We start from the raw sequence: 10,909 nt of genomic DNA, 5'->3' as shown, positions 1-10,909 counted from the left end.
CCCTCTGCATCTCGCCTCTCCCAGAAAGAGGGAGACATCTCCTTTAAACAACCACCAGGAAGTCAGTAGTCTACACACCGAGCGCTAATGGAGGACGAGAAAGCAATAGCTACCAGCCACAAACCTATGTACATTTAATAAGTCTATTTCTTTTTTCACTTGATTCTACCATCATAACTCCGACCTTGTCAAACCGTGCTACATCTATCACCTATGCTTTCAGGCGTATGGGCGGCTGGCAGCTGGTAAAACAACCTTAAACGTAAGGGGGCCGTGGGAATTGAATTGAAATGGATGTGTGCTTCGGCAGCAACCGTGGTATCTGTTCTTTTTAATGTTGGTATTTTTATACCTCTATCTACACAATTTACATCATTTAGGAGGTGAGCTTTCGACTCTTCCTGTCAGGACAAACCCGGGCTAAACGGGATAAAACATCTCAGCAGAAAGAAAAGACACTAGTTAAAAATAATTTTCTCCCCACTCGGGAGTCAAACTCGGCTCTGCTGCGTAAGACATCAAAGCGCCTAATCGCTGTACCACAAAGGCTGGTTCGCGGTGTCTGAACAGCTCTTTTTTAGGATAGCTCAATACTGTAGCCTACCAAACCTGTTGAATGGTACTAGACAATGTACCAAAGTCATGCCAAGATATTCAATCATTTCCACATGGAATATCTCAGGAAAATTCATGACACCAATTGGCAGAACAAAATACCAGACACTGAATTCCCCAAAAGGGCAAATGACGACAGTCTGTTTCCTTAGTTTAAAAGGACTCAATTTTCGCTGGGCTGGGCTGGCCATGTCATAAGAATGTTTGATTTCCAAATCCCAAAGGAAGTATTCTATTCTGAGCGGTCCTCGGGAAAACATACAGTTGGCGCGCCTAAGATTTGAATAATGTCGAAGTAGGTTCGACTGTATAGCTAAATAATGTGCTGAGTTTTCGTTTGTTTGTTTGTTTGTTTGTTCGTCTGTTTGAGTAAAGAGAAGCACATCGACTCAATGATGGTCATTTAGTGCTTTTGAAAAGGGAAGGCAGAAAGACAGAAACAGGAGTGCAATCAAAATACAATGTACAGGAAAATACGCAAGATCAGAAGTGAGAAGTGGTCGTTTTCGCTTGTGATAGTCTCGGGGCAAATGGTCGTCAAAGTAGGTTCGACTGTACAGCCAAATAATGTTGACGGAACGGCTAAAATACAATTTAGAGAAATTGAGCGGGTGGTTAGAGGGCGCCACTGGTAGGTCCTACTTTTTAACTTTCCATCTGTTGTTCTGTCAGTCTGTCTTACTTTTACCCCTGCACTAAATGATCATTAATGTGACCATGGGCTTCTCTGTACTCAAACATACATATAAACAAACAAACAATCAAACAAACAAACAAACAAACCAAGAAAAATTGTGCCAAGTTTATCCGTTCAGAATTATTCAATGCCCTCAAGCACACACCCCTTTCTAAATGTACAAAAACATGACGTAAGCATCGTTTTTGCCGCTTGACAAGAAGTATAAACCGTTCTGGTGTTGTATACTAATTCACATTTGCCTCACTGCAAGGCACCTACGATTTTGTTCATCTTTTTTTCTGATTTCCAGTTTTTATTTTCTTCATTCATTCATTTATTCATTTATTTATTTTCATTCATTTATTATTGTACTTATTCATCCATCCACCCATGTATTTATTTTCCTGTTTACCTATTTACCTATTTATTTATTTATTTATTTATTTATTTATTTATTTATCTATCTATCTATTTATTTACATATTTACTTAGTCAGGTGGGCTTTTTAAACGCATTCATTCATTCACTCTTTAATTAATTCATTTATTTGTTAATTCATTCTTGAATTCACTTATTCAGTCCATCTATCTGTTCCTTAACTTACTTATTTATTTACTCAACTCATTTTTTGCTCACTGGATCCCTGAAAGGTCGGGTGATAATTAGATAAAAAGTAGCAGGTCTCGCTGGCAGCAGCCAAGGTTAAATCAAGAGGTCAGTAAAGGCTAAGGCTCCATTCCGAGATTTGGGCAGACCTGTGTGTGGTCATGCAAACGGGCACTGCGCTCACTCACACTTCATACTTCATGCACACCCGAGTAGACGCTAGACGTGGAGGTGGACCGGGCCGACACACTGGGGATTCCCCCCCCCCCCCCCCTCCTATCGTGAGGCAGAACGTTGGGTGGTGGTGGTGGTGGTGCGATTGCGGAGAAGTAAAGGAAAAAGGGAGTGAAAAGTGAAAAGTGAAAAGTGAAAAGGAAGAACACGACGGTGTCTTCAGTCCTCCGTGAGAATCTGTCTACGCTTTTCGTTTTCTTTTGCTTTGTTTTTATCAACTTTTAAAAAAAGTTCCAGCCGCCTTAGGCGGCGCCGCCACATCAACAGGGCGGGTGGTTTTTCCTGTCATCATTTTTCCCGCGACACAAGATGTAGGCGTATTACAGCAGCAGCAGCAGCAGACAATTGGCATCGCCGTTCAGGGACACCACAGCGCTCATCGCCTGCCTACCGGTTCGGTGACGGTTTATGTGACAGACACAAGAGAAAGAGCGGGGGTGCAACGCCTCTCCACGACCCCACGATTCTTCAGAGATAATATTCCTCCCCGTAAAACGTTTATAAGTCGTGCTCGATCTTCGTCCTCTCACCATTGCTCTAGTTGGTTGTCCCGCGCAAGTCAAAGGAAGCCAGGGCGAGGAACGTTTCAGGAGGAAGGAGGGGCTGAGGAACTGGAGCGTGAGTGCGTCGTTGCGAGTGTGTGTGTGCGCGTGCGGAGTCTCCTGTGAACGACATCGGTACCGTGTCTGCTTCGTTTGTTGATCGAAAGGGTGAGTACTGACTGACTGATCCGGCAGAACACTCGCTGACTGATCCGGCAGAACACTCGCTGACAGCTCGCTCTCCCTGTCTCTCCCGACGTGTCCTCTCGAAGTACAAAGTTGTCAAACTAAGCGAAACAGGTATAGCATGTTTGCAAATACTTACTTACTTACTTACTTACTTACTTACTTACTTACTTACTTACTTACTTACTTGTTAGCTTACTTGCTTACTTGCTTACTTACTTAATTGCTCTCTGGCTTGCATCCTTACTTACATTCTTGATTGGTTACTTGCTTGCTGGCTTCCTTGCCGGTTGGTTGGCTGGCTGGCTGGCTACCTTACTTTCTTGCTTTCTTACGTACATATTTACGTCCGTACTTACCCACGTTTGTTCGTTTGTTCCTTCATACGTACTTTCTTACTTACTTGTTTACTTGTATGCATGCTCACTTCCTTATCTACTTACTTCTCAGCTACCCCCCCCCCAAACCCCCCCCCCAAAAAAAAAAGAACCAGCCCTCCATCTTACTGTAACTTTAAGTTCTGCCTGATACTTCAAACTGATCATGGCTCATGGTTGTCTGTGGCTGCACCTTTTTTTTACTAACTGTTTTGAGTAAAGTTGTAAGGCCATTTAATAAAGTTTTTCGAAACCATGTTCACGCAACTAATATAAAGAAAGGACAGGCCCATATCTGAAATTGTGTTTCAACAATTCAAAAAGTATTCTAGAAACCAGATTTTCAAGCCCTACATCAAATTGTTGTGAAACTGGAGATACGTGAAAGCTTTTTTTTTTTTATGTAATAAACGAGGAGGACAAGATATGGAATTTCAATCTATTGAACAATAGGAAAACAATCATATCAAATACTTCCTTTCCCACGAGGCTTCAAGAATTACGTCCCCTGTACGGAATCCACTGGTTTGCTCTCCTAGATTACGCACTGTCATGGCTGCCACTCTTCGCGAACTATAAAAGTTTTCGCTGCAAAGTGCGCGCACCATGAGCTCAAATATACGGCAAAACACCAGCATCGCTATAGTCGAGGGCGCTCGGTACCTTTCTTCTCCCCTTACCGTTCATTTGGCTCAATTGGCAAGCCACATTGTCAACCGGAAATACGTCAAAGTGGGTGGTCTAGAATACTATAATACAACTCTATGGTTTGATCTTACAAATATCCAGCGTCTTTGGCGTAATGGTCACGCAGAATGTTGTCTCACATGAGTTCGATTCCGGAGTGTTTTGGTTTTTTTGGGGTTGGAATTTTTTTTAATTAAAAAAAATATTTTTTAATTTTTTTTTTTTTGGGGGGGGTGGGAGTGTTGTTGTTTTGAATCGAGGGCACATTCATCTGTCTGCTGGCATGCTGTAGTTCATTCATGCTGAGTTAGCCCTCACAGGCAAGGATAAAGGCAGCACAACGCCTATATGACCTAATTGTGTAGAGGAATATGACGTAACACAAAACGCGTTAACCAAATGATCTGATGTATAATATTGATGGGATGAGGTACGGAGTGAGCTTCCTGGGTGGTACTAATCTGCCATTTTCATAACTTGTTTGTTTGTCTTTTTGTTTATGCAGTCGATTTGTGTGAATATGTGTGTATACGTGTGTGTATGTGTGTGTGGTTTTATGTACACGCGCGCGTATGCGAGAGAGAGAGAGAGAGAGAGAGAGAGAGAGAGAGAGAGAGAGAGAGAGAGCGAGCGAGAGAGGGAGGGAGAGAGGGGTGGGGGAGAGAGAGAAAGAAATGTATAAGAAAAAGAAAGGCAGACAGAGAGAAAGGCAGCAGGAAAGAAAGCAGATAGTCAGAGAGATAGATAAACAGTCACATAATCACATACACAGTTAAAAGAATAGAGACAGATAAAGAATACAGGAGAGAGGGGGTGTATGTGTATGTGTGTGTGTGAGAGAGAGAGAGAGAGAGAGAGAGAGAGAGAGGGAGAGAGAGAGAGAGAGAGAGAGAGAGAGAGAGAGAGAGAGAGAGAGAGAGAGAGAGAGAGAGAGAGAGACTTTGTGTGCAAATAAATATGAAAATGATGTCTAAAATGAGGAACAATTTAAAGTGCAATGTCTTTGTCATCTTTGCATCAATTTCAACAATACTTCGAACAAATAAAAACCAAATTTGCCAGCATGAAGAAGATCAATTCACAAGTTCCGGAAATATCAAGTTTTTAAAATATTAATCAAAACTTGGTAAGATGCAAAATTTTACTTCATAAAAGCGTTAAACTAATAATATAGTGGTACATGGACGTAATCAGCCTGTTCTAGTTTCCGGACAATGACGATAAAACCACGCCCACCACGCCAGGTGTACATGACGTCACCGTTATGTGAAAGTTTGAGGGCAGTTGGGGATTTGGGGGGGGGGAGGGGGAGAAAGGATATGCCGAGGAGGCCTGGTTCCAGCAGGGTGGGGGCCATATCCCACACATCGAGAGTGGCCCTTGAATGGTAACATGAAGAATGAAGAGTTGGGATCTCGTGGCCTAGAGGTTAAGGTGTTCGCCTCTCATTCAAAGGTCCCGTGTTCGAATCCGGGTAGCGGCCGAAAAAAAAATCTGTTCTAAAATGATCTCCTTTCACCTTCTTTCCTTCTCTCTTGCAATATTCTCTCGTCTGTTTTCGTCTCCACTTTCTGCCCGAACCCCTCTCCTCCTTTGCCCCCTCCACTGGGCTCCTGACTCTTTCTGCAGCCTTTGTACTGCTACTCCTTGGCTCCTTCTTACTGTTGTCTTTCAGCCACACCCCTGATCTTATGGTAAGAAAAATCTACACCTAGCCTTCTCGGACAAGGGCGAAAAATCTCGGAGGTCCCGTGTGCAAGTTGCGCACGTTAAAGATCCCTTGGTGGTCCAAAATCGATAAGGGTAAGCTTCCGCGCCACCCGGGGGAAAAAATTCAAAATTTCCTACAAATTTGAAATGTTTGGTGTGTCCTGCCCGCTCATATGACTTTATGCTGTTGCGAGCGCCGTAAAACACTTACCAAAAAAAAAAAAAAAAAAGAAGAGTTGGGCGGACGCTTTGCAAGCCTAAAGCTTACAAATGAATAGTCACCGTTTCCCCCATACTTGAACACTATAATTTTTTGGACAATTGGCAGATAGAGTCTCGTAAACAACCCACAAAGTCAAACAGTTGAAAATGAGAAACATGCCACAGTATTATTCACAATTTTCAGCGGCGTATTCGAGTTGGTATGAAGAGAAATAGTCGACACCTGAAACGTAGGCCTCCAATTTGAATAGACAAAACTTGTCCTGGGCCTATCTATAAAATGTCAACTTTATATCATTTTTTTTCTCAATGCACAAAATACACTTTGCCTTTAGATTTTAAGAAGCTTTTCGTTTCACTAAAGTTTGGCTGACATTTTAAAAACTTTATATATCTTGAACTCGTAGATTGATGTTCTTGATATAAAGAAATTGTAAAGAAATTGGTGGAATTTTATTTGTTCTACGTTTTGTTGAAATTGGTCAAGAGATGACTGAGTCATCATAATATTGTGCCAGATATGTGACAGACATCGGTGATCATAGTTCCCCATTTATTCCTTTTTTTTTTTTTTTGTTGAGGGTTTTACGGCGTTCGCAACTGCATAAGGTCATATGGGCGCCAGAAGATTAGAGGTGTTACAAAAGAGTAACAAACATAAAAAGAAGAAGGGGAGATAAGGACGGTAGATTTAGATAGGAAAGAAGAAGCAAACCACACCAGAGAACCCGCCAACCACCCATTCCATTTATTCCTTTACTCACAGGTATTTTTAAAAAATGCTATACTGTCCTGATCGTACTTCGTCAACTAGTTACTGCCTATAAGTGGGTCCTCTTTTTTTTCTTTTGTTTGCTTGGGCAATTATTTTTGTTTACGTTGTTTGGCGTTGTTTGTTTTTAAAATAACATTACCATTATTTTCTAGGACTCTAAACAAACGTGGGGGCGCTGGTTCGATCTGTTCTTTCTCATTCTTTATTGCTATTTCTTTCTTTTTGTTGTCATTGATACACGCCAGGCCATCATCATATTATTGAAAAGCATGTTTATTCAGAGCGCAAGCGAACAAAAAATATGACAAACGAAAAAACAATTAGGCTAAAAAAAACACACGAAAAAATGATAACAAACAAAGAAACAATTACTCAAAAAACAAACATATAAAAAGATAACAAACAAAGAAACAACTAAGCTAAAAAAAACCCACCTGAACAAACAAAATGATACCAAAGAAAGAAACAATTAACCAAAAAACAAAGAAAGATAACAAACAAAGAAACAATTACGCAAAAAACAACAAACAAATAAAATGATAACAAACAAAGGAACAATTGGGCTAGAGACGGGTCTCTGCCCCCGGGAACTGTCAATAAACATTATCACTTCCCAATTTTTAGACATTTGGGGCCAGATTCGAATGGCCGTGATGTGGGCGGAAAGGGGGGGGGGTGGAGGCGGAGTTGGGGGAGTGGGAGTGGGAGGGGGAGGGAGGGAGGGGGCGCTGATTGAAAGGGAACCGATATGTTTTCACCAGGGATATAATATTATGTCGATTCCTTACAGGATAATAAATCAACGCATAGAGTCTGACTCCTCCGTTGTGGCTCGTGGAATTCTCTTGTCCATTAGAACTCAGAGATCAGTGGTGGTGGTGGTGGTGGTTGTGGTGGTAGCGGTTGGCGATGATTGTTGTTGCTGGGAAAAAATTACCTGGCAGATTGTTTCATCCTAGCTAAAAAGAACGAAGAGTTTACAGCATACATTTCAACAAAACGATGAAGATGATAGATGAATTTATGTTTTTTTTTACTTCATCTTCTTCTTCAAGTACCAGACCTGAAACAGACATCAGCAATCATTGTTCACAACCCATTTCTCTGCTGGATGCTCTCAGAAAAAAACATAATAATATGTCGTCTCCCGACACTCAAGTACTCTAAGTCATTCTTAGTCTACCTCTGCTTGGTTTGCCTTCTCTGGTTTGGGGGTTTGTTTTGTTCGTTTCTTTGTTTTTTTTCGGGTTTTTTTTCTTTTTTTTCTGTTGTCTTTTAACAAATGGGAGCATGTTGTTGGCCTTTACAGTGGTTGACGGGGGCTCTCGTGTACTTTGCTCCTTATTTCCTGACAAACATCTATCGTCCTTATTTCATTTTGCTTTTGTTATGCTCTTATAGTGCCTCTAATCTTCGGCAGTTATATGTCCTTGTCGTATTCCAAGTGCAGTAAAACTTTAACTAAAACGAAATCAAATTAATCTTAAGGATGAGTGAAATGTCCTTGGAAATGCATTTATCTCCTTTTAATTCTTTTTATTAGAGACCGTATCATGCTTTCTTCTTTCAGCACTACTTCGTTTGATTTCATTTTCTTCTATAATATTCTGAAGTCTCCAAAGAATTCACGTTACTATCCTACATTCACAACCGAACAAAGGGCGTCTGTGGTGTAGCACATAGAAGAGTTTGGTTTCTAAGAGTTGGGAAAGGGAATTGTGTGTGTTGGGGGGGGGGGGATTGAGAATCTCAGCCTTTATTAGGACCCTATATCCTTCTCAGCCCCTGTTGGCCCTGGTCGAAGCCTTCCACCTAAATGATTAAAATTATGCCAAGGGCCGCGTAAAACAACTGCATTAAAAAACATCAGCAACAGCCACGTAGATAAGTTGACCACTTTCTTATTTGGGAACCGAACTTAGATCCTCTGCGTGCAACGCCTAGAACCCATCGATCACACAACCGAAACAGTCAACAGTAGATCATAAATATGAATGTAATGACGTTTTGTGAGAGACGTTTAAATGAGGTTCTCTTCATCTGAGTCTTCTCTTAAGAACGGAAAATATAATAACCCTTCCACCCTAAGCACCAAAAGAGTCCTTTTCGACAAAGCTGAGAAACTATTTCAAGTTTGAGAACATGAAATGACAGAGGCTGTCCTTACATCCACTCAAAACTGTATGCTCGACTAGCTTCAGAAAGGACAAGATAATAGGATAACCAGAAAGACACAAGATAATAGCAGTATTATTCCTCTGTCGGTTTCCGAGTGAACATCTATTCTTTAAACCCTCTAAATACGTCTCCATTTGTCTTACATGATTTGCCTTTCCTTCAATTTGTCTAGTAAAATCACAGACGAGAGCGTTTAAAGTTATGATTTATGGTAAATGATTTGATTTTGAGTTTATGTCTCATTTGAGATATTCTATGTGACTTCAAAGACGAAAATCTGTGTGTATATAGATCTATACAAACGCATTCGTTTAAGGTTACCGTTCATAATGATGATCCCGCCACTCCATTAAATGCTGGATCACTACGAAGAACCAGACAATATTACAAGTCAGGCAAATGAAACAGAAATGGGGATGTGACTGAAAAATATATCTTTGTTATCCGTAATACAAAAATAAACTTAAAGAGACATACATCAGAGTAATAGGTTTCACGTTTCAATTTGTACAAGTACTTATTAAGCAGGGTATGACAGTAATCAAAAGAAGGGCGTGGAACAGTTTTGAAGGCGCAGTCTTATCTATCTATCTATCTATCTATCTATCTATCTATCTATCTATCTATCTATCTATCTATCTATCTATCTATCTATCTATCTATCTATCTATCGGTCTATCTCTGTCTTTCTTTCTGTCTGTGTCTCTGTCTCTCTTTAATCTCTCTAGTGTCTCTCTCTCTCTCTCTCTCTCTCTCTCTCTCTCTCTCTCTCTCTCTCTCTCTCTCTTTCACGTCTTTCTCTCTCTCTTTTCCTCTCTCTTTTCTCTCTCTCTCTCTCTCTCCCCCCCCTCTCTCTCTCTCTCTCTCTCTCTCTCTCTCTCTCTCTCTCTCTCTTTCCCCCTCTCTCTCTTCCACGTTGCTTCTTCCTTTTCTTATCATTGTCTGCTGGACCTCCCATGGCACTATGCACTGCCCACATAGCCGTTGCAAACACACTGACACAGCCGGCGTCTGCTGTGCAGCAGTTAGGCACTTCACCTTTGCACACTAAAGACCCGAGTTCGATTTCGGTGCGTGAAGAACATTTAAGGAGCTACTCTGCTTTTCTGCAAGGATGGTGTTTCCCTCTCAATCCGGTTAGGTCCTGACAGCCGGGGTAGGAGCAGCCCACTTAACTTCCTAAACTATCTCAAGTATATCGACATGGACGCTGACGATTTCGCCCCCCAAAAAACCCAACCCAACAAACAAAAGTTGATAAAGAGCACAAAAAATGTAAATTTGCTGTTTCAAAGAACACTCAAAATTTGGAAGTCACCAAATTTTAGCGGCCATTTTCTCTCTCGTTAATACTTTTTCCTCTGACACAAGTCATAGGCCCCCCCCCCCTCCATTGCACTTCGTACACTCGCAATTTGACTACTACTCAGAATGGATGGTTATTCTTTTCATCAAAAATAAAACAAATTAATAAGCTTTAAGATGATACCAATAACTCCATATGTGAGGTAGCGTGATGAAATCAGGCGCTCGTCAAACAGGCAATGTTCCACAAGTTTGAAAATTTGTATCGAATGTTTTATTTTTTGGGGGTTAATACCATTGTTGCCCAACTAAGAACACTTTTCTGGTTTGATTTTTGCTGAAAAACATTGGTTATAGGCACAAAAAATGCAAGTTTCCACGGACTATCAATCTAAGGAAATAACCAAATTTTGGCGGCCATTTTCTCGCTTATTCCACCTTTGAAGCCAGGCGACCGCACCTTCTTCAATCTCAAATATCTTTACTTCTATTCAGGATAGATGGGCATATTTTTCACAAATAGCAAGACAACTGAACAAGCTTTAAGATGACATCAAAAACTCCACTTGCCCAAAATTTGACGAGCGCCTGATTCCTCTCCATCATGACACATATGTCCAATGACAAGGTCGTGTCGTGACACATTGTTTATCATTTATAATTGCCCCTTCTCCACTACCTCCCTCCAACTCTCCCAGGTGTAGCTGGTTTCATCATCATCATCATCATCATCATCATCATCATCATCATCATCATCATCATCATCATCATCATCATCATCATCATCATCATC

General features: G+C 41.0%; 1 protein-coding gene across 1 annotated transcript in view; it reads left to right on the top strand.

The window, feature by feature from the left end:
- Positions 1-2,712: 2,712 nt before the first annotated feature.
- The window catches only part of LOC100533412 (insulin-like 0), a gene marked incomplete in the record, with an annotated part of 35,351 nt that continues 27,154 nt past the window's right edge, over positions 2,713-10,909 (top strand). Inside the window, 1 exon segment of the mRNA NM_001204695.1 lies at positions 2,713-2,976.

This window comes from Aplysia californica, unplaced genomic scaffold (assembly GCF_000002075.1).
Source record: "Aplysia californica isolate F4 #8 unplaced genomic scaffold, AplCal3.0 scaffold00399, whole genome shotgun sequence".
Taxonomy (NCBI): domain Eukaryota; kingdom Metazoa; phylum Mollusca; class Gastropoda; order Aplysiida; family Aplysiidae; genus Aplysia; species Aplysia californica.
Note: the sequence above shows the minus strand (reverse complement) of the source record. Positions and strands in the feature narration are given on the sequence as shown.